This window comes from Dryobates pubescens, chromosome Z, assembly GCF_014839835.1.
Source record: "Dryobates pubescens isolate bDryPub1 chromosome Z, bDryPub1.pri, whole genome shotgun sequence".
Lineage (NCBI taxonomy): Eukaryota > Metazoa > Chordata > Aves > Piciformes > Picidae > Dryobates > Dryobates pubescens.
The window spans coordinates 6,822,552-6,847,175 of record NC_071657.1 but is presented as its reverse complement, the minus strand read 5'-3'; positions in this window follow the sequence as shown (position 1 = coordinate 6,847,175).

Genomic DNA, 24,624 nt, shown 5'->3' with positions numbered 1-24,624 from the left:
CTCCTCTTCTCCAGGCTAAACAATCCCAGCTCCCTCAGCCTCTCCTCATAGGGCTTGTGCTTGAGACCTCTCCCCAGCCTCGGTGCCCTTCTCTGGACACATTCAAGAGTCTCGATGTCCTTCTTAAATTGAGGGGCCCAGAACTGGACACAGGACTCAAGGTGTGGCCTAACCAATGCAGAGTACAGGGGGAGAATGACTTCCCTGCTCCTGCTGGCCACACTATCCTTGATGCAGGCCAGGATGCCATTGGCCTTCTTGGCCACCTGGGCACACTGCTGGCTCATGTTCAGCCAGCTGTCAACCAGTACCCCCAGGTCCCTCTCTGCCTGGCTGCTCCAGGCTGCTCCTGTAGCACTGCGTGGGGTTGTTGTGGCCAAAGTGCAGCACCAGCACTCGGGCATGTTTGAATGCCATCCTGTTGGACCCTGCCCATCTGTCCAGCCTGTCAAGGTCCCTCTGCAGAGCCCTTCTACTGATCAACACCTGTCCCCACCTTGCTGTTTTCTGCAAATTTACTGATGATGGACTCAATGCCTTCATCCAGATCATCAATGAAGATGTTTAAGAGGATGGGGCCCAGCATGGATCCCTGGGGGACACCACTAGTGACTGGTCTCAGCTGGATGTGGCACCATTCACCACCACTCTCTGGGCTCGGCCCTCCAGCCAGTTCCTAACCCAGCACAGAGTGCTGCAGTCCAAGCCACGAGCTGACAGCTCAGCCAGCAGTGTGCTGTGGGGGACGGTGTCAAAGGCCTTGCTGAAGTCCAGGTAGACTACATCCACAGCCTCCCCATATCCACCAGGCGGGTCACCTGATCATAGAAGGAGATCAGGTTGGTCAGGCAGGACCTGCCCTTCCTAAATCCATGCTGGCTGGGCCTGATCCCTTGGCCATCTTTCAGGTGTGCTGTGATTGCCACCAAGATGATTTGCTCCATCATCTTGCCTGGCACTGAGCTCAGGCTGACAGGCCTGGAGTTGCCAGGTTCCTCCATCTGGCCCTTCTTGTGGATGGGCATGATGCTGGCCAGTTTCCAGACATCTGGGACCTCTCCAGTGAGCCAGGACTTTCGATAAATGATGGAGGCTGGCTTGGCCAGCTCGTCTGCCAGCTCTCTCAGCACCCCAGGATGGATCCCACCCGGTCCCATGGACTTGTGAGTATCCAATGAATGATGGCATAAGGAATGAGTTTTTTAACAGCTCAGCTGCATTGAACATATATTCTACTTGATGTCATATTTGTGATTAGGGACAGAGATAAAAGTCTGGAGAAAAGCTGAAGAGAGAAATGTGAGGTCTTGGGGGACTTGTAAGAGTTGGCAGGATGGTTATGTGTCTCAGCATGCATTAGCCCAGGGTACAGAGACAGGGCATTCAAGACCAAGGCCAGTGAACAGAGTAGACACCACCTAATGGAGCCTCCTTCTCTGGAGATATTTAAGACCCACCTGGATGTATTCCTGTGTGATGTGGTACAGGTCATCCTGCTCTGGCAGGGGAGTTGGACTGGATGATCTCTCAAGGTGCCTTCCAGCCCCTGCCATTCTGTGATTCCATGAAAGCCATCGCTCTGCTGTGAGAGTGGGGAACATCAAATCAGTCTGACATCAACCAGCTCTGACGTGGAGCTGCTTTCACTGAACAGGTGTTCTGGAGAGTTCAATATGAAAATGCTAGAAGAAACCTGGGAATAAAGAAAGGAGACAGTGGAATGATCCAGGACAAGGAGAAAGGCAAAACCTTCCTAACTGAAGCACAATGCTGACAGCCCTTAAGAACTTCTCATACAGAAAACATGCTGTCAGATCCATTCCTGAAAAAGGAATTAGTCACAGAACAGAGATTTCTTGTAACATAAACAAAGGCCATAATTCTGACAGTGTCTCTCCTTGTGACTTTGAGATGACCGGTCTGTTTTCAGAGTAGAAAGACTCATGTGAACGTTGGAGCATTTTCTGACTGCATTACAGGCAAGGGAAAAGCAGCAGCCAAAGTAGAAAAGTCAGACCTGAACAACAAAGTTCATTAAGTGAGAAATGGACGAAAAATGAATGGGACTATGGTGATAAAGTAGCATAGTGGGCCAAGTACCACTAACCTTGCATTCCTAGTGTAAGATACAGCATTAAATGATAAATACTTATCAATGACTTTAGATTAAGAAAATTGATTATATAGTAATGATTTCCTCTCTTCATTTGAATGTGAAGATCGTGATCTCTGTTTACAGATGGATTGCCCTGCTTGTATGTAATCTGATTCAGCTTTATTTGGTTGCACTAATACCTTATTTTAGGTATTATTTCTTTCATAGTCTTATTTTAGGAGAGGTGGATCCTGCTTCTTGTTTCTGTGACTCAGTTTACAACCTTTCCTTTCTATTTGCTGTACCTGCCTTTCCTAGGACTGACAATAGAGCTGTCATTTGGTCACCATGACTCTTTTAGCCTTGTTGCTCACAGGAAACATAAAAACAACTTGATTGAGTTACTTGTCTAGCTAGGACACCGGTATTATTAAAACCAGTAAAAGAAACCATCACTCAGGAAAAAAATGTTGCATTTCCCTAGGGCAGAAATTTGAAAGGGTTCAGTTGCGATTTCATTTCTGGACAAGGAAGTGGAGACAGGAATTGTTCCTCAGATTTCAGTTTGGCATCAGAACACTCTCTCTGGCCATTTCATTAGAAAGCTGGAGGCAAGATTTTACTCATTTTTTCTTCCTGAATACTGCATTTGGCTCATATGTAATATACCAGCAAGTTCTGGCAAACTTGGACACCTGGGCTGCATGGGCTGCTCAGGTGTTGGATATGGCTTTTGAGAGACTCTTCCGTGATCTTCCACACTTACCTACCTTTTGTACCACAACATTTTCCCTTTTAGCTGCTGACTTATATATCACATCAGCATATTGAGCAGGATTTGTCTTTTTATTCTTGAAACCAATGTATGTTTGTAATAATTACAACATAAAAGTACTTCCAGTACTCCTTACAAAAGGAGTATTTCTTCATTAACTTTTAGTGAACTAAGAAGCCTGATAAATAATTCCATTGCTTGGTCTATGCTTGGAACTTAGAGCAAAGGGTTGAGTCCAGTTCTAGTGAAAAGACAACTAAGTTTTCGGGTAGATTTTCTGCTTGGCTTGTTATGTTGGGGAAGATGTCACACTGACTGAATATTAAGAATGAGGACAATGGGGACAGAATTTTTACAGTTATTCCTATCTCAACATCCTGAAAACAAACTGTATCTCAGAAAGGGGAAGGGGGAAAAAAGTAAAACAAACAAACAAACAAACAAACAAAACAAACCAGTAGCCTGGCAGAAATTCAGAACATAAGCAGTCAAAGTCAAAATGGAGACTCAAGACAAAAAGAATACTGAAAGACTAGGCAGAAATGTCATGTTGGCAGAATATCTGATTTGCTTACAGTCACATATGTAGGTATGAGAACTTTGAGAAGGCTGAAAATCTGTACAGAAACTTGTAGCCCACCTGCAGCAGTTGACAGCAGGGACTTCAAGGCCAAGCACTGCCTTGGTATGGTGAAAGCAGAAACTTTGTGATGCCTTCAGGAATGGAGAGTGTTAGTGCTGAGTGCACCAAATAATTTATTCAGATTAAATATAAAAAAAGGGGTGTGTCTCTTCTGGTATGTTTGTTTTGGGTTTGTTTGTTTTCTATGAAGAAAACATTAATGGCATCAACCTGAGCAGCACAATTGATCCACAGGAGGGAATGGATGCCATCCACAGGGACCTTGACAGACACAAGGAAGGGGCCTCTGTAAAGCTTATGAAGTTGAATAAGGCCAAGTGCAAGGATCTACACCTGGTTTGGGTCAAAGCCCAATATCAATACAGAATGGGAGATGCATGGATTGAGAGTAGCCCTGTGCAGGAGGACTTAGGAATATTGGTTGGTTAAAAATGGGAATAAGCTGGCAACATGGGCTTGCAGCCCAGGAGGCCAAATGTATCCTCGGCTGCATAAAAATAAGAGTGAACAGAATGTTGAGGGAGGTCATTCTCCTGTCTTGTGTACTCTCATAAAACTCCACTTGAAGTACTGCATCCAGCTCTGTGGTCCCCAGCACAAGAAAGATGTGGCTCATTTAGAGTAGGTCCAGAGGAGGGTCAAGAAATTATTGATCAGAGGTCTAGATCACATCTCTTATGAAGAAAGTCTGGGAAAGCCAGCATTATGAAGCCTGGTGATGGCTCCTGAAGACTTTATTGAAGGCTTTTTAGTTCTTAAAGTGATATGTAACAAAAAGGTAGATACACTTTACCAAGGCCTGTAGAGACAGGGCAAGAGGCAACAGTTTTAAACTGAGATATGTAGATTTGGATTGGACATAGGAAATAAATATTTTTACAATGATGGTTGTATTACCCTAGAACAGGTTGTGTATCATTGGTGGTGTTCAAAGGCAAGCTGGATATGGCTCTGAGTAACCTGACCTAGTGAAAGATGCCCTGGCCCACTGAAGGGGGTTTGGATTAGGCGATCTTTGAAGGTCCCTTCCAACTCAACCCATTCTATAATTCTGTCTAAAAGGAGACATTCTCATTCTGTTTTACTATTTTGTTACCTAAAATTGGAGAAAGACATCTTCCTTTAATACATCTTTCTGGTACTACACTGTATTTTCCACTAAAATTTTAATTTTACTCCTTTTCATGTTGATGTTTTTGCACATAGTTATAGAATTTTGTTGGAGTGAATACCTTAGCTTTTCTCACCCTTTGTATAGTGAAATTCAAAGAAACTTCAAACAAAACAAAACAAAACAAAACAAAAGTGTCATTCTAATCTTACCTGTATCTTTTCACACACTAAACCCATACAAACGTCAGGCTATAGTCTAATGTTAATGATTCAGTTTCCCATTTATCTAGGCTGATTATCCTCATTAATACTTTCAAAAAGCAGAAAAGAATCAGATTCACTCTTCCAGGAGTTAATTTAAAAATACCCCAAACCCAAAACCCAGAAATGCTTAGATTACAAAAATTTAATATATGCAAAATATGGATTAAGTAGGAAAGCTGCTAATTGTACATGCTTTTGTTTACTGCCTGTGAGCAGCTACAGCTATTATTTACTGTCTTTCCTGTTCATGTTTCTCAAGTATGAGTCACCTGTTGGTTGAGGTACTCCATCACTATTCCAGATTTTTGGGTTTGAGTACTGGTCCAGTATTTCTGAAAAGCCAAACCCAAATTTCAGACCAAATATTCAGAAAGCTTTTGAACTCTAGTACAAGTGGTTTGAGGCAGTTTGAGAGTGGACAAAACTTCTTGTGTGGATATAGCAGGAGCTGTAGTGAAAAAAATGCAGAAGCAGCAAGCATGCACTATGAAAGCTGTAGTAGAGAATAACATATAAATACTGTTATAGTTACTCATATTAAACTATTACATGTTACCATGTCTAATCACTTTCATTTCTGGCCTTTTCTTCTGTGGCATGTTTGTTCTCTTATGGTGTCTATAAGTTAGGTAGGCAGAAGTCACCTTGCTTGGATACACAAAACTGTATTAGGTAAGCCAACAGGTCCTTACTTTGTTTTGCATCTTTATTGGTCCATGTATTTCAATCTCTGAAACACTGAATGCAGCATTGAAACAACTATGATCTATTAGGTTCCCTTCAGCCTTTTATTTTCTCTGATAACAGTTATAAAACATTCCTGCCAGAATAATTTCCCTCACATGGCTTCCTAAAGCAGCTATAAAACTTTGCAATATATAATTAATGCTACTTAAAATTAATTTTCTTTTATTTGATTCTTTTTTTTCAGTAGTGGTCTAAGGAATCAAAAGAACTCAAAACACAAAAGGCATATGCCTGCATTAGTAAATTAGTAAATGGTCTAATATTGGAACAAAGAAACACTGTTTATCTTCCTCTCAGCAGAGAGGTTACTTGGTATGAGTTTCATCTTGGATGGGGATTTTACTACAGCAAAGCTATTTGACTCACTCTCCAGTGTAACTAAAATTAACTTGGCAGTAAAGTCTGAAGGTCTCCCTTTCCTGTGAAGATTCCTAATTTTTGTTTATGTTGTAGGGTCTCAGCTGGGAGACATCTGTCACATTTTGTTTCACTGGGTCAATAGGATCAACTTTACCAGCTTAGATGGAGAGGAAGAAATACAATGTGTTGAGTTCACCTCACTTCATCACGAGTTGTCTAGATGTAGTTGCCCCTGATATCTGTTCAGTCAACACAGACAGCTGCTTTCTGGAGCAAGGTTCAACTTTCAGAAACTTCAACAAGGACAATTTTAAGAACCTTCCAGCACAAATATATTTTCAAAACTTTGACCTTATCCTGGATTTAACTTAGTATAAGCCAAATATAAAAATGAGAAGAATGAAATGAAGTTACACCTTATTTTGTGTTAAACACATTCATTACACTTTGTTCTACACTGTTTGTGTGAATTGACATAAGAGACACCAATGTGCAGGACAGCAGCCAGACTTGATGCATTACAATAGTTTTAAATCAGAAATGCTCAGGCTAAAACTCATTAATACTTCCGTTCCTATTCAGTGCACCAACATAATTCAGTGCTTCTCCCTCCTCATCTCCATGTGCACATCACAGATTCATCACCCAATTTTTAAGCCTCTGCTCCAGTTACTATAGAGTCCTGAATGCTATTGAATATAGAAGACTACAAAAATGGGAAAGCATTGAATCTGATGCACCTGTTGGTTTGTATGTTTGTGCATTGCTTTGTTTAGTTTTGTTTTCCTCCCAACTGCAATGCAAATTTTAGGGTGTTCCTAACATCTAATTTAAAATGTCTACATTTCTGCCCTTCACAAAATAGAAACTCTTGATGGTCAAGATAGACATCAGAAAAGTAGAAGCTTAAGTCATCAGTGTAAGCTGAAGCACAACCATGAGCAAAAGTAGAAGCAAAGAGGAGAAACACAACTTTTTAACTGTATTAGCCTTTAGATAGAGGCATATAGTGACCAGAATTCAGTAACTCAACAGTGATAATTGCAAAATGCTGTTTATTACAGGAAGTTTCAAGGCTAAAAAACAACAACTAATATGTGAGAGAATTTGCCTTGGTTTACCCATCTGTTTAGAACAGAACAGAATAGAATAGAATAGAATAGAATAGAATAGAATAGAATAGAATAGAATAGACCAGGTTGGAAGAGACCTTGCATCCAACCTATTATACAACACCACCCAGTCAACTAAACCATGCAAGCAAGTACCCTACCAAGTCTCCTCCTAAAACACCTCCAATGATGGTGGCTCCACCACCTCCCTGGGCAGCCCATTCCAATGGGCAATCACTCTCTCTGTGTAGAATTTCTTCCTAACCTCCAGCCTAAACCTCCCCTGGTGCAGCTTGAGACTGTGTCCTCTTGTTCTGGTGCTGGGTGCCTGGGAAAAGACACCAACCTCTGCCTGTCTACAACTTGCCTTCAGATAGTTGTAGAGAGTGTGTTTGGTCATAACAACCCCATGCAGTGCAACAGCATGGGGTTCGAGTGGCTGGAGAGCAGCCAGACAGGCTGCTCAGAACATGAGCCAGCAGTGTGCCCAGGTGGCCAAAAAGGCCAATGGCATCCTGGCCTGTATCAGGAATAGTGTGGCCAGCAGAAGCAGGGAAGTCATTGTGGCCCTGTACTCAGCACCTTGGCCACACCTTGAGTCCTGTGTCTAGTTCTGGGCCCCTCATTTTAAGGACATTGAGACACTTGAATGTGTCCAGAGAAGGGCAACGAGGCTGGGGAGAGGTCTCAAGCACAAGCCCTATGAGGAGAAGCTGAGGGAGCTGGGGTTGTTTTGCCTGGAGAGGAGGAGGCTCAGGGGAGACCTCATTGCTGTCTAAACTACCTGAAGGGAAGTTGTAGCCAGGAGAGAGTTGGTCTCTTCTCCCAGGCAATCAGCACCAGAACAAGAGGACACAGTCTTGAGCTGCACCAGGGGAAGTTTAGGCTCGAGGTGAGGGGCAAGTTCTTAATAGAAAGAGTTACTGGCCACTGGAATGGGCTGCCCAGGGAGGTGGTGGAGTCACCATCCCTGGAGGTGTTCAAAAAGGCATTAGACGTGGCACTTGAAGCCATGGTTTAGTTAGTCATGTGATGCTGGGTGACAGGTTGGACTTGATGATCTCTGAGGTCTTTTCCAACCTTATTGATTCTATGATACTATGATTCTTTGAGGAACACTGTCAAATTAAAGTGTGAACAGCAAAAATATAGGAAGAAATTAATTTCATCTGTGTGAAGTTAGAGCATAAAACCAATTAAATTTGCTTTATGCTTGAGTAATCTATGATAAAGAGCTAAATGTCAGGACTGTTAGTTTCAGAGATCTTTATGGAAAGCAAGGGTCTGGGAAATATCAGAGGTACACATTTCCATACTATAAAAAAATATTCAGCACTCATTTTATTTTACATAATGATAATTCAATTATACTATTTCTCTTTTGAGTTCATGAGTAGTCATTATACTGACTTTACTGCTAAGGTTAAATAAGTCTGTCTATTTCCTTCAATTTAAAAATGAATATTGCACAGACACACCTTAAAACTGGCAAGATACACCAAAATTATCCAACTGAAATCTGTCAGACGCTCAAGACAATTGCTGTTGTGCCTTTTAAAAATCATTTATTGTTGTATATATAAATAGTGTTATCTATGTGTACAATTTGTCTCAGATACTACTTCAAGCAGTGTTTGAGACAAGTAGCATTTGTTCACTATTTAAAGAAAATAAATTCACAAAATGTGCATTTCAAATTAACAAGTATCTGAGGCCACCATAACAAAACATTGTACCCAGACTACAAATATTGACAAAGAACTAAGCTGCAGATGACCTCATGAAAGAAACTGTTAACTGAGGATACTGGCACTTGTAAACCATTATAAAGACTTTGATTTTAATATACATTATTTAGACATGTTTTGTTGGCTATCTACAGACTGCCATGGTGGAAAAACCAGCAACTATTAAATTACTCACCTTGCAGAGAAAGACATCATAAAATCTAATCATAGCAAGACACCTAAGAATTTAAATGAGAAAAATCAATTCTGATTTGACCTGTAAGGGTAATTGGAACAAAATACCCAAACCTGGGGGCAGTTGTCTCTTTATGTTGTCACACCAAAAGCACAAGTCTTTTAGGAGACAATCTTTTTGAGGCCCTGAAGTTTTGCTTGTTTATAATCTGTAAAATTATGATTACATGTTCAGCAAATTGAGGACAGTTTTCCTCAGGAACCTGGATTCACTCAGTGCATGAATCAACTGGGGTGTTCAAGTTTATACTTTCTTAAAAGTTTTATGCCCACTGTTCAGGAAGTGGCTGTACTTTCATCATACATCCATGTCTTGAGAAGAAACTATTCAATTTTTGGTACCAGATTTTTTTGGCAGGGACTGATCTCAGTGTAAGTGAAAAAATACTATTTTATGTAAGTAAGTTGTTTTCTAGGCTAAACAGATGTCTAATGTGGACAGTGGCAGGATAATTATCACCTCTAGTTTATATGTATGGCAATAATTCACTGAGGTCAAAGTCAAAATAGTCAAAACCGCAAACTAATTTTTGTGACCATTCCAAGAAACCCAGGGCACAACACTGGCATCGTTAAAACCTTTTCTTCGTTTGATGCAAAACTAGTAATGAATTTGTTGTGCAGACAATGAACACTTTTGCAAATGCAGTTAGAAATCTTCAAATGTATCAAACAATACCAGAATCCTTTTTGAAATGGTACAAAAAGTAAGCCTAAATGGGACAAAAAATGGTCTGTTTCCATATGTGATTCCAAGTCCCAGTTTCATATATTAAGTATTCAGAGCCCAAACAAATAAGCTTATGTAGGGGGCACAAAAAGTGGCTAGCTGCTGCTTGTTTGGTTGGTTTTTTTAACCTAGGAAGACATACATCACATTCTTCAACAACAGAGCCCAGTAAAATATTTACAGCTTTGCAGGCATTTTTTGTGTTCAGTTTTTGTTGCAGACAGCTTGGACTTTGGCAGTACATCAGAGTGTCTTTTACCACTTCCCTTACACAATATAGCAGAAGTGATATGTTTTACTTTGGATTCTTGTCTCCAAATTTTTGCTGCTACTAAGCACCAACTGCATTCCTAATGAAAAAAGAAAATGTTATATCTATACATATATATAAATATTTATTATATATGTATATTCTGTTCAATACAAATGCCAAGCTGCTTTGCCAGTTTTGTGTTTGATTTATTATTAGTCATGCCTTTTGCAGATGAGTTTACAGACTTAACTGCTTTAGTGTTACATTTCCAGTTCTGAGGGCCTTTGTCACTTTGGCTTTTAATTCATTTCAATGGTTTCCATGAAATTGTGAAGCTGTGCACAATTGCTGATTACATCATAGAAAACTGGCACACCTTTCTTACTGTCTTTTGGCTGTCCAGACAGGTTTCTCCACAATCCGTTTCATATACACATATATATATTCCTAGGACCATGTTCATTATGTGAACTTCAGAAGGAAAAGTTATCCTTATCCTCTACTTTGGTACTGAAACAATTTTTTTTCTGTTTCCCATGTATCAATGCCTATGAAACTGTGGTATTATAAGGAGCATTCTTTTTTATACTCTTGCTATCTCCTTAGATAAATTATTTTTAAGTAAACAGAATTAATTTGCAAAGTAAACCATAATAGCTGCAAATGTTCAGGTCTACTTATTTCTAATTGTTGTAATTTTTGAAGATGACAATTAATTTCCTTTCTCCACCGACACCCAGTAACATTATCAGTTTGAAAAGTACAATGCTGGGGTAGTATGCAAGGAAAAAATGCAGTCATAACCAAACCAACAAGTGTTAGCTGCAGTCAAAGCTGTACTTTGCTGTACAGCTGTTCCCTGCTGCACTTTAGGAAGTCTGATCCTATTTTTTAGTCTTCATACCTGGTTTTCCTTGTTTGAGTTCCTCTGGTATCATTACTACAATAGGCTTTCTGAATTAAGCCAAACATAAGAACAGTGATACTTTGATTATTCCCTTCACCGTAAGGAAAAAGGGACACCTGTACCTGAACTACAAGACTCTTTGGGGCATTTTAAAACGCTGCTCTAAACAGATCAACAGCCACTGCATTAAAATTTGGTGAGACTACAACAAGAATTCTCAGAGGAGAATGCCCAAATACCATGGAATCCAGCAGTTCAGCTGCTGTGATAATTTAAGTTCTTGTAACTATTTATGTTCTTTTCTTGGGATAAACATTTGTTGAGCTACATGATGAATAACACATTGAGCTACCAATGCTGCCAATGAACACTTTACAAATGCAGTTACAAACCTTCAATTATCGTAAACAACACTAGAACGTTTTTTGAGATGCAAAAAATATCTAAGTCCAAATAGGAAAAAAAATTGGTAATTTTCCATATGTGGTTCTAAGTCCCCAACTCATGCTTTAGATACTTTTTGCAAATGTTTTGCTGTTTGCTTCTTGCTGTCTTGACCAAACCTATTCTTACTAAAAATGTCCACTTTTATGTTTGCTGAGAAAGGAGGACTCTTGTCATTTCACTTACAGAAGAGGCAATGCCGTTGTCTTTAAGAGCTTTGGTTCCTCAGAGCCAAGTATTGCTACAAGGTTAAAAAGAAATAAAAGTTGAAGAATTTTAGAACAAATTCCAGCTCTTGGAACTCGTGCATTTTTTTGTGGCAACAGTCTAGATGTACTGCATATCCCTGGTACTATTCTCAGCAGAATGGAAAACAATGATTGGAACAAACAAATAAATAGCAGTCTCATTACACTGAACTGAGCATTTTAAGTTATTCAGAAGGAAAATCTAGATGTAAGAACAAACACAGCTGCCATGAGATGGATGTACCTCTGCAAACAGTATTTAAGATCCTAGTCTATCTGGTAAGAATGTCAACAACACAGCAACATTCTCCAGCAAAAAAAATGTCCTTCATTTTCAAAACATGATATCTCAACTTGCTCTATTTGAAATTTGTTTGAGTTATGTTTTATCTGATCCAACATATCTTGAGATATTTTCTATAATCATCATAACAGCGGAATGTCACTAGACTGTGTCATGAAATATAACTTACTTTAAATAATTTGCATTACTATTGCTTAGACTTTAAGAAGTGTTTTAAAATGGCATTATCCCTTCTATTTACTCATGTAATTTTTGAACATTCAAATTATATCATCTTTAACACAAAACAAAACAAAACAAAACAAAGGTTTGACTAGCTTTTAGGGTTCTATATGACTTTTCATATGCGGTTGGACTTTGCTGTTGAAATAGGCTTTTTATGAGTGGTATTTACAGACTTTTTGTCTTTGTCTCAGAAGAAGAAAGTTTAAAAGATTTCTACTAACAAGCTAATGATTTCTTTGGTTTTAGTGCTCTATTTTTGTCATGCCCAGGATGAAGCCAGATAACAAACCATGTTTTCCTTCTCTCAAAGAAAAAGGAAAATGTGCTTTGAATGGAAATATTTTTAGTTTGAACTGAAGATTTTTTTTTTTTCATTTTCAAACAAGAAATGTGGGTTTTAATAATTTTTTAAAAATACTACATTCTAGAATAAATATTTATGTGTACACAAACTGCTACACAAAAGGTTTCAGGAGGCAACACACTGTTAGAAACCTGTCAATAAAGCTACATTACTTCTGACTGACCTACCAAGTAATAAATAGGTTTTATGAAAATAGCATATAGCCACAGACTAGCATGAAAACAAAGCCCTGAGGTAAAACCTTCTAACCTCAAAATTGATTCTGAAAGAGAACTCACATCACCTCACACCCTGCCAATAACGTTGCTTACCAAAGGGCAAGTGGTTCTCATTCATGACCATGAGTTCAGCTTTTTGATCTATCTAAATTAAATGAATGAACTGGCTAGTCTTCCAAAGTGATAGAGTATCACCAGGATTTTCTCTCTTCCATTCAGAAGTATCTAGAGCTGCTTCACTGATGGAGAGAACTCATTGAGAAAACCTGGGGGGAAAGAAGAAAAAAAATGTCCAGGAAAGAATTTTGTGCAGAAATTGCAAGCTGTGAGTCAGACTTAAGACAAAGGAAGCATGATAGGTCACCCATTCTACCATCTTGCTAACACTAACTACTACATTATTTTCACAATATATTCCTAACTTGACTCTTTTTATTACTATTACTATTTCTAAGGGACAAAGAAGAAAGCTTTTAATTACGTAAGACCATAAAGTTACTTATATTTGCTGGTGCTGAAGCTTCATCTCTCAAAATATTATTGCCAGGATGCTTCTACTGAAATATCATGGCATAAAATAATGAAATAATAAATCTCACATACAAAATATGCATTACAGAGAACTTTATCATTGCCCTCATGCTGTTTGCAACAGTGACACTGAGTGTTAATAACTTTGTAGAGTACAGTCTCAAGTGCAACAAAGGATGCATTTACAGACCAATTTCACTAATACAGTCCTTTCAAGGACAAAAAATAATACACTGAAAAAGCAGCTAAGAGAACTTCTTTGTTCCTAATGAATGGGTACAAAAGAAATCAAAGCAAGATCCTTTCTATGCTGAGTTGATAAGGAAGACAGAAACACTGTTTGTAGGTTTATAACGTCAGTTACATCACTGAAAGACAATAGGGCATATCTCTGCAGTATTATCAAACTGTTCTCTGTATGAATCCTTTTAATGAACATAAGATACCACAATTCCTCTAATTTTTACTGATAAATTGTAATCAGTTTTCAAGAGATCATGTACTTTGTCCACAGTACAGTTATATCAAATGTCCAACACATCTAAAAATTGCTCCAAATGGCTACATTCAGGTGAATTTAGCTTGCACCCTCAATGACACCATAAAATACATGGATTAATTGATAAAGGAAAAATATACACTGTTCAAATGGCTCAAAAATATTATTCATTTCAGAAAGGTTTTTCACAAAGAAATACTTTTTTTTAATGACAAAATTTATTATCTTAAATATCAGGTGTCAGTCTCCCCTTTTCTATTGTGCCCTCAAAATTAAGTGTAAGTTCCTAAATGCTAAAAGGGAGTATTGGAATCAAACCATTAGCTGACTGATACAATACCTCAAGTAAGGACAATAATGCGATAGATGCAATGGAGACAAGAAAGTCATATGATAAAACTATAACCCAGAAAGTTATAAAACATGAAAGAGGCCATGGCATAATAGTTAAGGTGTATTATTTGTCATCACTCATAACCCAAAATGCTTCGTTAGTGAAAAAAAATAATACTTCCCCTATACAGATTTCCAGAGCTTTGATACAATTTCCTGGAACTCACGTGCAGATATCCCTTCAGACTTACATCATGCTTACATACAAAGCTGTATGATCCTATTTCTGTGTGATACTGAAATCCAAATACACAAAGTTGAATCCTTCTTAATCTGCAGGGCATAAAGGAAACATTCCTGGTAGAACAGAACACAATGAGTTTGGTTTGGCTTAGTTTTGTTTTTTGTTGTGCTTTTGTTTGGATTGTTTGGGCTCTGGTGGGTTTTGTTAGTTTGTCTGGGGTTTTGAGGTTGTTTGTTTCTTTGGTTTTGTTATTGTTGTTTTGCTGTGGGTTTTTGTTTTGTTTTGTTTTGTTAAAAAAAAACTAAAGTAGAAAGGAAACAGGATAAAGGAAATGGATTGTCTCAAGTTTTTACTGAAACTCTGCAGACTCTAAAACTTGCTTTTCCAAAAGTAGCTGCTTCATCCCTGGCCAAACAATATGTTACGTCTTCTAATCCCTGAACAAATCTAACCTTCTAATCCCTGAACAAATCTAACCTAGCCAAGAAAAAAACTATTCTTAATTTTTTCTGCAATGTGTGATGTGAGAAATTGTCTTTAATATTTGGCTTTTGCAAGGGGAACTCGAAAGGGGACCATGGGGTTTGATGGTTGGGCTGATTGGTTGGTTATGGCCTGTATTGTGTGGCGTATTGGGAGAGAAAGGTGAGGCGCCAACAGGTCTAAAGACTGGCCAGGTCAAAGGTGCAGGTTTTGTCTCAGTCCTGATGGAGAGGGGTGGGAGCGTGCTGGGGAATATATGAATATGTACGTTTTAATATATTAATATGGAATAAGTTCAACTCTTGTTGTTAGGGGGCGCCTCTGGCAAACTCGCTATGTGCCCAGCGCTGTGTTGCCATTATTTTATAATAAAACTGGTTATAAATTTCAGCAGTGAGTTCGTTTCTCACAGTGATATCCCTTATCTCTGACAAAAGACCATGATCTGTAATTAACTCAAGCCTACATGGGTCCTTTATTTACCCTTTTCATTGGACTCCTGAAATTAAAAAAAAAAAAAAAAAAGGAAAAAAAGGCTTCATCAGATATTATTGAACAATTTGTAGCTTCCAGTCATGCTGTAGAAATACATCAATCTATTGATACTCCCATCACTACAGCTTATTTATATTTGGCATTCCAGCTCTTGCTTTTACCAGCTGTTTAGTCCTCATGCACAGCTCATGAGATAAGACAGAACAGCTATTTACAACATCTTACAAAAAGAGAAATGAAAGCCTATGAAATTTCTATCTCGTGGGTTAGATTTTATCACTTTATAGAATCATAAAATCATTTAGGTTGGAAAAGTATTTTGAGATCATCTAGTCCAACCATTAACCTAACACTACAATGTCTACCACTAAACCACATCCCTCAGCACCACATCTACATGACTTTTAAACACCTCCAGGGATTGTTACTCCACCACTTCACTTGGCAGCCTGTTCCAGTGCTTGATACATCTTTCAGGATTAAGAAATGCAGATCTCACCACAGAATCATAGAATCAGACAGGACCTTCAAAGGTCATCTTGTCCAATCCCCCTGCAGTGAGCAGGGGTGTCCTCAACTAGATCAGGTCGCCCAGGGCCCTCTAATAGTATAAACGTGAACAGAAATAAATTCCCACTGTTTTTTGGGGCTTGGTTTTGGTTTTGTTTTGTTTTGTGTGTGACCTTGTAACAGCTTTTCCCAGGCCAGTTCAGCACACTGAACTTTTCCTATCTGACAGCATTTGGGCAGAACAACTGTCAGAAAAGATGTCAAAGATGCAATTTTCACAACAAAATACTTTCTTCCAAAAAGAATTCTTCAGACTGCGTAAGTTTGACTGCATAGTTGTGATGAACCACCAGTCTGGGTTTCAGACACTTGCTGGCTAGAAAGGTTAAGAGAGGACATAAGAATGATGTAGACACAGGATGTTTTCCCTTGTTTTTACAGATTTTAGTGGCATTATGGGTACAGCATAGAGGGAAAACAGTGGATTGTTTACAAATCACAACTTCTGCGTAACCAAAATGACTGAGGAGGAACAAAGGATATAGGATTAGGAAAATACTGTATTAACAGAAGGTGGTGAAAGGAACTGGAACAACAGCCCATGGCTAACCACTGTCTGTGCTACATTGAATACTCATACACCTTTTTTTAATCCTTTCCTCATGCACGAAAAACAAAGATTAGGTTCTTCAAGATAAGGACTGCAGGAGTCATACATCTCTTCCAGTAAAAGCTTCAATGACATCTGAAAAAAAATACTCCTAAAATGACAGCCACTGAAGTAAGACTTTTTTTTTGAACTTGAGAAATATTAGCCCTTCATAAATGGGCTAAGCAACTTTTTGCTGATTCCATCTTCAAATCAAGATAAATAAAGAGAATCAAAATTTCAAAATCACATTGTTAAGACCCTGGAAAACGTTATTTGAAATGTCTTCCTAAAATGAATTTTAATGGCTGGATAATTACAACTTCCCTAAAGCAGTTTGGAGATTTATTGACAGACCCTTACTTACACATGAACTGACATACAGACATACAGCAATGCTATTTTCAATCAGGCATACTGCTGTGCTTCAGGGAAAGCTTGATGGGAAATTGCTTCCTTTACACAATATTTGAAGCAACTCTCACCAAGAAAAATGAAAAAGGCTTTATGGCTTTATTTACTCATTAATTTTTCATTGTCTACTTATTTCCATTGTTCTGCTTTATCAGGTTTCAGCAAGTACTTGATTGTCAGTAGAAAATAAAGCTTTCCTGACAAACTCTGTTTAGTTCACTTGGTATTGACTCTCTGACAGTGAGGTCAACCTGCCTTTCTTCAGCTTACACTTCCAATTAAGTTTGTATTTAATATTAATTTAACATACGAATGTTGTAAATGCCAATAATAACCTCTCATTCAAAGGCAAGATACAGGTGTTAGTGCTCTGGTCAGTTCAAATGGGACCTTGGGAGAAGGATCATGAAGGGAAGTTGTAACATGGGTAATCAAAGTGCTATATTCACATACAGTAAGCACAAACCAATCTGCAAGAAGAAGGAAGATCATAAACCACTGCATTTTTAAGAAACAGATCAGCTCAACTTGTCCTTTCAGTATTTCTATTTATTTATAATCAAAACAACTGAATCTCCCTTCTCTCCTGCTCAACCCACCACATCCTCCAAATTATATTTTCATCTCAAACTTTCCAAGAATTCTAAGGAATGCAGTTTTTGACATACAAGAAAAGTATTTTAACCCTAAAAGTTATTGTTCCAGAGAACTACAGCTGGGGTATGGAAAATTACTGCATATTAAAGTTACTGCTGAAATAATAATAAAAAGTATATTCCAGCAGGAACACATGGAAATTGGAATCTATTAACGTACAATGTGGAGTACACATTGTAGGATTACATTAGTTTTGAGTAATTTATTCCAGCAAAGGCTCTGTTAATTATAGCTGAGAGTCTGCACAGAGAATAAATTAACAGTTTAATTTTATGTGTGTAATTATGATTGCATTTCTAGGCCATAAGCAACAGCATAGATTTCCAAAGTCCAGGTAATTTTTTTCTGGCATTGATCATTTTGTTGCAGATTTTAGATTAAAAGAGGTATAATTAGCCAATTGTAGTTCTTTCCTTCATTCTATTGTTTCCTGCATCTCTTGCATCACATTCTTGACTGAGCAAATACAACGTGTATTCTAAAGATACTTACTATGGATGAAAACCTACTACAGGTTCAAGGCTTTTGCCTTTACCCTTATATGGAAACCCTGATATTCTGACTTAGACCTTGTATCCCTCAGGCTGTAAGCAATTTTTTTTTCCAGTCCTCTAATTCCAGCTTATTTTTCCTGTGCTTGATTTCGTTATCCACACAATCAAGTGACTCTAAACATATTGGAAAGACTGAAAAGAGATTTTATATGGAAATGTACTTAACTAATTACAGGCCCTAAGGCATGACTTTGAGAGAACAGAATGGGCATTTTGAAATTAAAATGTAAATAGTTTTATAATGTACCTAATAATCAAATAATTCACTTGCAGCTGGCTGAGGTCTTGACAATGGCTAGTTAGATGGCCTGAACAAACCACAGCTACCTGACTTCCCTATCTTCATTATAAAAACTAAAATGGAAATAACACTAAATAAAATAGCACTAATCAAATGGAAATAGCACTAAATAAAAATAAATTATTTGGTGGAAAATATTTGTCAAGTTCCAAAACCAAACCATTTCACACCCCACATGTAGAACCAAAAAAAGCCCAAAAAAACCAAACCAAACAAAAAACACAACAAAGCAACCAAACAATAAAAAACCCCAAAGAACAAATAAAACAAACAAAAAACATAAAACAAATAAAACCACAAACAACAACCAAAAAAGCAAGAAGAATATAAGCATTGAAGACTTCTACTCAGCGTTAAACAGATATACATACACTTCAGTGAATTCTTCCCAAGATCAAATGAGCATTTCTAGATATGAGAGATAGAAAATTAATTCTGTTAATGACCTGGACAAACTAGAATTCAGTTTGTGTCTACTGCAACAATAAGAATCTCTAAGATCAATTTAGAGAGGTAAACAATAGTTATCTACAGTTTCATTGTAGTTCCCATCACTGCGTTATGTTGCCTCGCTAATATCTGGGAGAATTTAAAGAAAGATGAACAGAACAAAACCAGTTTTAAAAATAAGCCGCAGTGTTTTCTCAAAATCTAGGTGCCAGAGAAACAGTAGAGTTCTCTGAGGAAAACAACAGATCCAAATTCCTGCTTTGTTTAAGATGCTGAGTTTTCTATTTGCTGGTTGGGATTTACATGAAGGTTTTCAAGTCCATTCTGACTTTTTAAGCTGAAGATAAATCATTTTGAAAAAAATTGGATCCTGTTACTATAATCTATCAAGTAGTGCAGGAAGCACACACACATGAGCAATCCTGCTACTAAAAGTGTCACACACTTTTAGCTGTGAAAGGATGCCACTGGCCTCTCAGAACTTCAGTTATCAGTTTTCCATGAACAACTCATATTCCACCCACTGTCCATCCACAAATGGCCTACATGACCCATATGTCGTCCTGACCCATCCCACAGGGAGATCTGCTCCCTACCCAGGGCATGGGTAAGGGACATTGCAAGGGGAATCCCCAAGCTGATCCATCCCTCTGACTATTACCCTCTGCTGGTAATACAGGCTGGGAGTGATGAGATCGACAGGAAGGGCACCAGGGCAATTAAGAAGGAGTTCAGGGCCCTTGGACAATTGATTGATGGGGCAGGCGCACAAGTGGTGTTCTGCTCAGTTCCCTCAGTGGCAGGGGAGTACACTGAGAGGAACGGGAGAACCCACACCATCAACAAGTGGCTCAGCGAATGGTGCCAGCGGAGGAACTTTGGTTTCTTTGATCATGGGGCAACTTTTACTGCACCCGACCTGCTGGGTCCTGATGGGGTGCATTTATCTAGAAGGGGCAAGAGAGTCCTAGCACTAGAGTTGGCAGGGCTCATTAAGAGGGCTTTAAACTAGGTCTGAAGGGGGTGGGTGAAGACATCGGTCCCTCTGCAGAGGTAAGAGTAGGGCACAAGGTAGGGTCAATTGAGAAGTCGGGAGCCCAGCTGCAGTGCATGTACACCAATGCACGCAGCCTAGGCAATAAGCAAGACGAGCTGGAGGTCCTAATGCACCAGGGCAACTATGATATAGTTGCCATCTCAGAAACATGGTGGGACAACAGGCACGACTGGAGTGCTACACTGTGGGGTTACAGGCTCTTTAGGAGGGATAGGCGAGGGAGAAGAGGAGGAGGGCTGGCTTTGTATATTAGGGAATCACTTTCTGCCACACAACTTGAGGTGGAAGATGAGGGAATTGAGAGCCTGTGGGTTAAAATCAGAGGGCAGCCCAACAAATCAGACATCCTGGTTGGAGTCTGTTATAGACCACCCAACCAGGATGAGCAGGTTTGTTCTACAAACAACTGGAGGCTGTCTCAAGATCATCAGATCTTGTCTTTGTGGGTGACTTCAACCTGCCAGATATCTGCTGGGAACTTAATTCAGCAGAGAGGAGGCAGTCCAGAAGATTCCTGGAGCGAATGGAGGACTGCTTCCTGACGCAGCTGTTAAGTGAGCCTACCAGGGGACAGGCTCTGCTTGACCTGCTGCTCTCCAATAGGGAAGGGCTGGTGGGAGATGTGACCGTGGGAGGCTGCCTAGGGTGCAGTGACCATGAGATAGTGAAGTTTTCAATATGCAGGGAGATAGGGAGGAGCACCAACAGAACCTTCACCTTGGACTTCCGGAGGGCAAACTTCAGCCTCTTTAAGAAACTTATTTGTAAAGTTCCCTGGGTACCAACCCTCATGAACCAAGGAGTCCAGGAGGGTTGGACCTAGTTCAAACAAGAGCTCTTGAAGGCACAGGAACTGGCGGTTCCCATGTGCCGAAAGATGAGCCAGCGGGGAAGGCAGCTGGCCTGAATGAGCAAGCAGCTCCTGGAGGACTTAAGGGGAAAGAGAAGGCCGTATCACCTTTGGAAGGAGGGGAAGGCTTCTCGAGGTATGTTCAAGGAAGTGGTTAGATTATGTAGGAATAAAATTAGAGAGGCAAAGGCCCAGTTGGAACTGAGGCTGGCCACCTCTGTCAAAGACAATAAAAAGCATTTTTACAAATATATCAACACCAAAAAGAAGGGCAAGAAGAACCTCCACTCCTTACTGGACCTGGAGGGGAACATGGTGACTGAAGACGAGGAAAAGGCTGAGGTCCTGAACACCTTCTTTGCCTCGATGTTTAACATCAAGGTAGGTGTCCAGGATGAGTGGCCTCCTGAGCTGGGTAATAGGGTCGGGGAGCAGTGTGATGCCCTGGAAATCCATGAGGAATTAGTTCGGGACCTGCTGAGCCACTTGGACACTCACAAGTCCATGGGACCGGATGGGATTCATCCTAGGGTGCTAAGAGAGCTGGCAGATGAGCTGGCCAAGCCGCTCTCCATCATTTTCCTCCAGTCCTGGCTCACTGCAGAGGTCCCAGATGACTGAAAGCTGGCCAATGTGGTGCCCATCCACAAGAACGGTCGGATGGAGGAATTGGAAACTCCAGGCCAGTCAGCCTGACCTCAGTGCCAGGGAAAGTGATGGAGCAGATTATCCTGGCGGCAATAACTGCGCACCTGAAGGATGGCCAAGGGCTCAGGTCCAGCCAACATGGATTTAGGAAGGGCAGGTCCTGCCTCACCAACCTGATCTCCTTCTATGATCAGGTGACCCATCTGGTGGACATGGGGAGGCCTGTGGATGCAGTCTACCTGGACTTCAGCAAGGCCTTTGACACCGTCCCCCACAGTAAACTGCTGGCTAAGCTGTCAGCTCGTGGTTTGGACCGCAACACTCTGTGCTGGGTTAGGAACTGGCTGGAGGGCTGAGCCCAGAGAGTGGTGGTGAATGGTGCCACATCCAGCTGGCAGCCAGTCACCAGTGGCGTCCCCCAGGGATCGGTGCTGGGCCCCATCCTCTTTAACATCTTCACTGATGATCTGGATGAGGGGATTGAGTCAGTCATCAGCAAGTTTGCAGATGACACCAAGTTAGGAGCAGATGTTGGTCAGTTAGAGGGCAGAAGGGCTCTGCAGATGGATCTTGACTGACTGGACAGATGGGCAGAGTCCAAATAATGCCTCAAAATTTTTTTAATTAAAAACAAGCTTACACATTATATACACAAAATTTAACAAAAATGCTTTACTAACAGGATCAATAAGGTTAGGAAAGACCTTTGAGATCATCAAGTCCAACCTATCACCCAACACCAGCTAATAACTAAACCATGGCACCAAGTACCTCATCCAGTCTCTTCTTAAACACCTCCAGTGATGGTGACTCCACCACCTCCCTGGGCAGCACATTCTAATGGCCAACAACTCTTTCTGTGATGAAATTTCTCCTCACCTCAAGCCTAAACTTCCCCTGGTGCAGCTTGAGACTGTGTCCTCTTTTTCTGTTGGTGGTTGCCTGGGGGAAGAGACCAACCGCCACCTGGCTACAACCTCCCTTCAGGTAGTTGTAGAGAGCAATAATAAACTAATAATAATAAACTAATGAGTTACTTAAAAAAAAATAAAAATTTTTTTCCTATGCAAGGAAAAGTGATTCCCATTTCTTCATTTATGTTGGCCAGTAAAGTTAAAAGTAATTTTAGCTTTCTTTTGGGCTCTTTCCTAATTATTTTATTACAGTTGCTAAAATAATCAAGTGGTTAACTGAAAACAGGATAGAAGAAGGAAATTAATCTGTCTCATTAACTTTAGAGCAAATCTTATAAAATATAACAGAGAGAATGCTGACCATACCCATAGGAAAACATACTGCCAAAGGTTAAATACAGATCCAAGGAATTAAATGTCTGGTTTACGTTGTGCTTCTTTTGGAGGAAGTTAATTTTATGAAGAATACTTTATTCCAAAAATAACTAGTGGTCCAAATCTTAACTTCTGAATGCAGATTTTCACATGTAAGTTCAGAACCTCCTCACTTATTCGGGGATATTATGCAGATTGACGTTTCCTTTCATTTAACTTGTTCGAATTTCTCTCATAGAAAGAAAGCATTTCCCCCATCTTTCAGTTCCAACAGCTTTAGCACAATCTTAATTCATGTGATGTGTTCAGCAGTAAACAGGATTCTAATTCTCCATTCTTGGAGACATAGTTCCAGTCTTGGAACTGTAGTATGTTTAACTTACAATTGACTTAAACCTTTGACTTGTTTATAAAAGGAATATGAAATAATATAAATATGAATGTAGAGAAAATAATATTGTTAACTTACATTCCATTAAAAAGTGCTTTATGTTTTTCCTTGCAAAGCTGAGCCCTTAGGAAGCTTTTTCAAGCCCTCTGAAATTTATTTGCTGACGCATCTCTGACATGTTAGCTGTGTAACCACTGAAACTTTGACTTCCTTCTGTAAGGTTTTCTGAAATTGCACCCAAAAATTGGAGCAGGACACACTGATCTCTGCTAGCCAGCTGGCAACAGAATATTCCTGAAAGTCAACTTTTTTCCCCTCTTGCAAGCCTGAGAGGTGCTCTTCACCCAGTCAAATAGATCCTTTGCAAATCTGTGTTTACCAGCTGGATGTGCACAGACACATCTGAACTGAAAAGTTAGAAGATTTGTTGTATACATATATTATTCTTATTATATCTCTTCTCCCAGGCAACTAGTACCAGAACAAGAGGACACAGTGTCAGGCTGTGCCAGGGGAGGTTTAGGCTGGAGGTTAGGAGGAAGTTTTACACAGAGAGAGTGATTGCCCATTGGAATGGGCTGCCTGGGGAGCTGGTGGAGTCACCATCACTGGAGGTGTTCAGGAGGAGACTTGACAGGGTGCTTGGTTTCATGGTTTAGTTGGTTGGGTGGTGTTGGATGATAGGTTGGACACAATGATCTTGAAGGTCTCTTCCAACCTGGTCTATTCTGTTCTATTCTATTCTATTCTATTCTATTTAAAATTTATAGGCATAGCACTAGAGATTATGTCATGGAAGAGTTTCAAATGTGCGGGATTTCTTTCACATTTCACGTGACTGACTTCAGAATTCATACAACAGCTGAAGCTACTAGAAAATAATTTATTCATGACTCAGTTGTAGCTCACCAATATCCAATTCCTTTTCAATACTCACACTCTACCATTTGAAAACAAGTAGAACACATTGGTACATGTTCAACAGATGTCTATGTCATCCAAACTTTGTAGTTCCTCCCTCTTCATATGCTGAGTATATCTATCATAGTCTCTTGTGTCTGATGTTTGGCCAGAAACATTATATGTCAGTCCAGTGTCTGCTCCATACTCGTCCGTATGAGTGAGTTTAAATAGCTCCAGGGATGCTGAAACTTTCAGAGAAAGCTCTCCTCAGTCTTGTGTGACAATGAGCAAATCCCAGACGTTTGCAATGAAATTTCTTGGGGCAACGATAAACTTACAGGTCAATATTACTCAAAACATCTACAGATCAACGATAGGAAAAAATTGCTGAAATGCAATTTATTCCAAAGTATTCCAGGTTGTAAGATCTTTTCATAGGAAGCACAAAGCCAGTCTTCATAGAAAAAACTCCAAGCGGAGAAAGAAGAGGGAAGTTAAGGAACCATTGTTTTGTTGTCCTACAAAGAGTTATGTATGAAGAGTTACACCGTATTTATTTATGCCTTTGAAAGATTTTCCTTG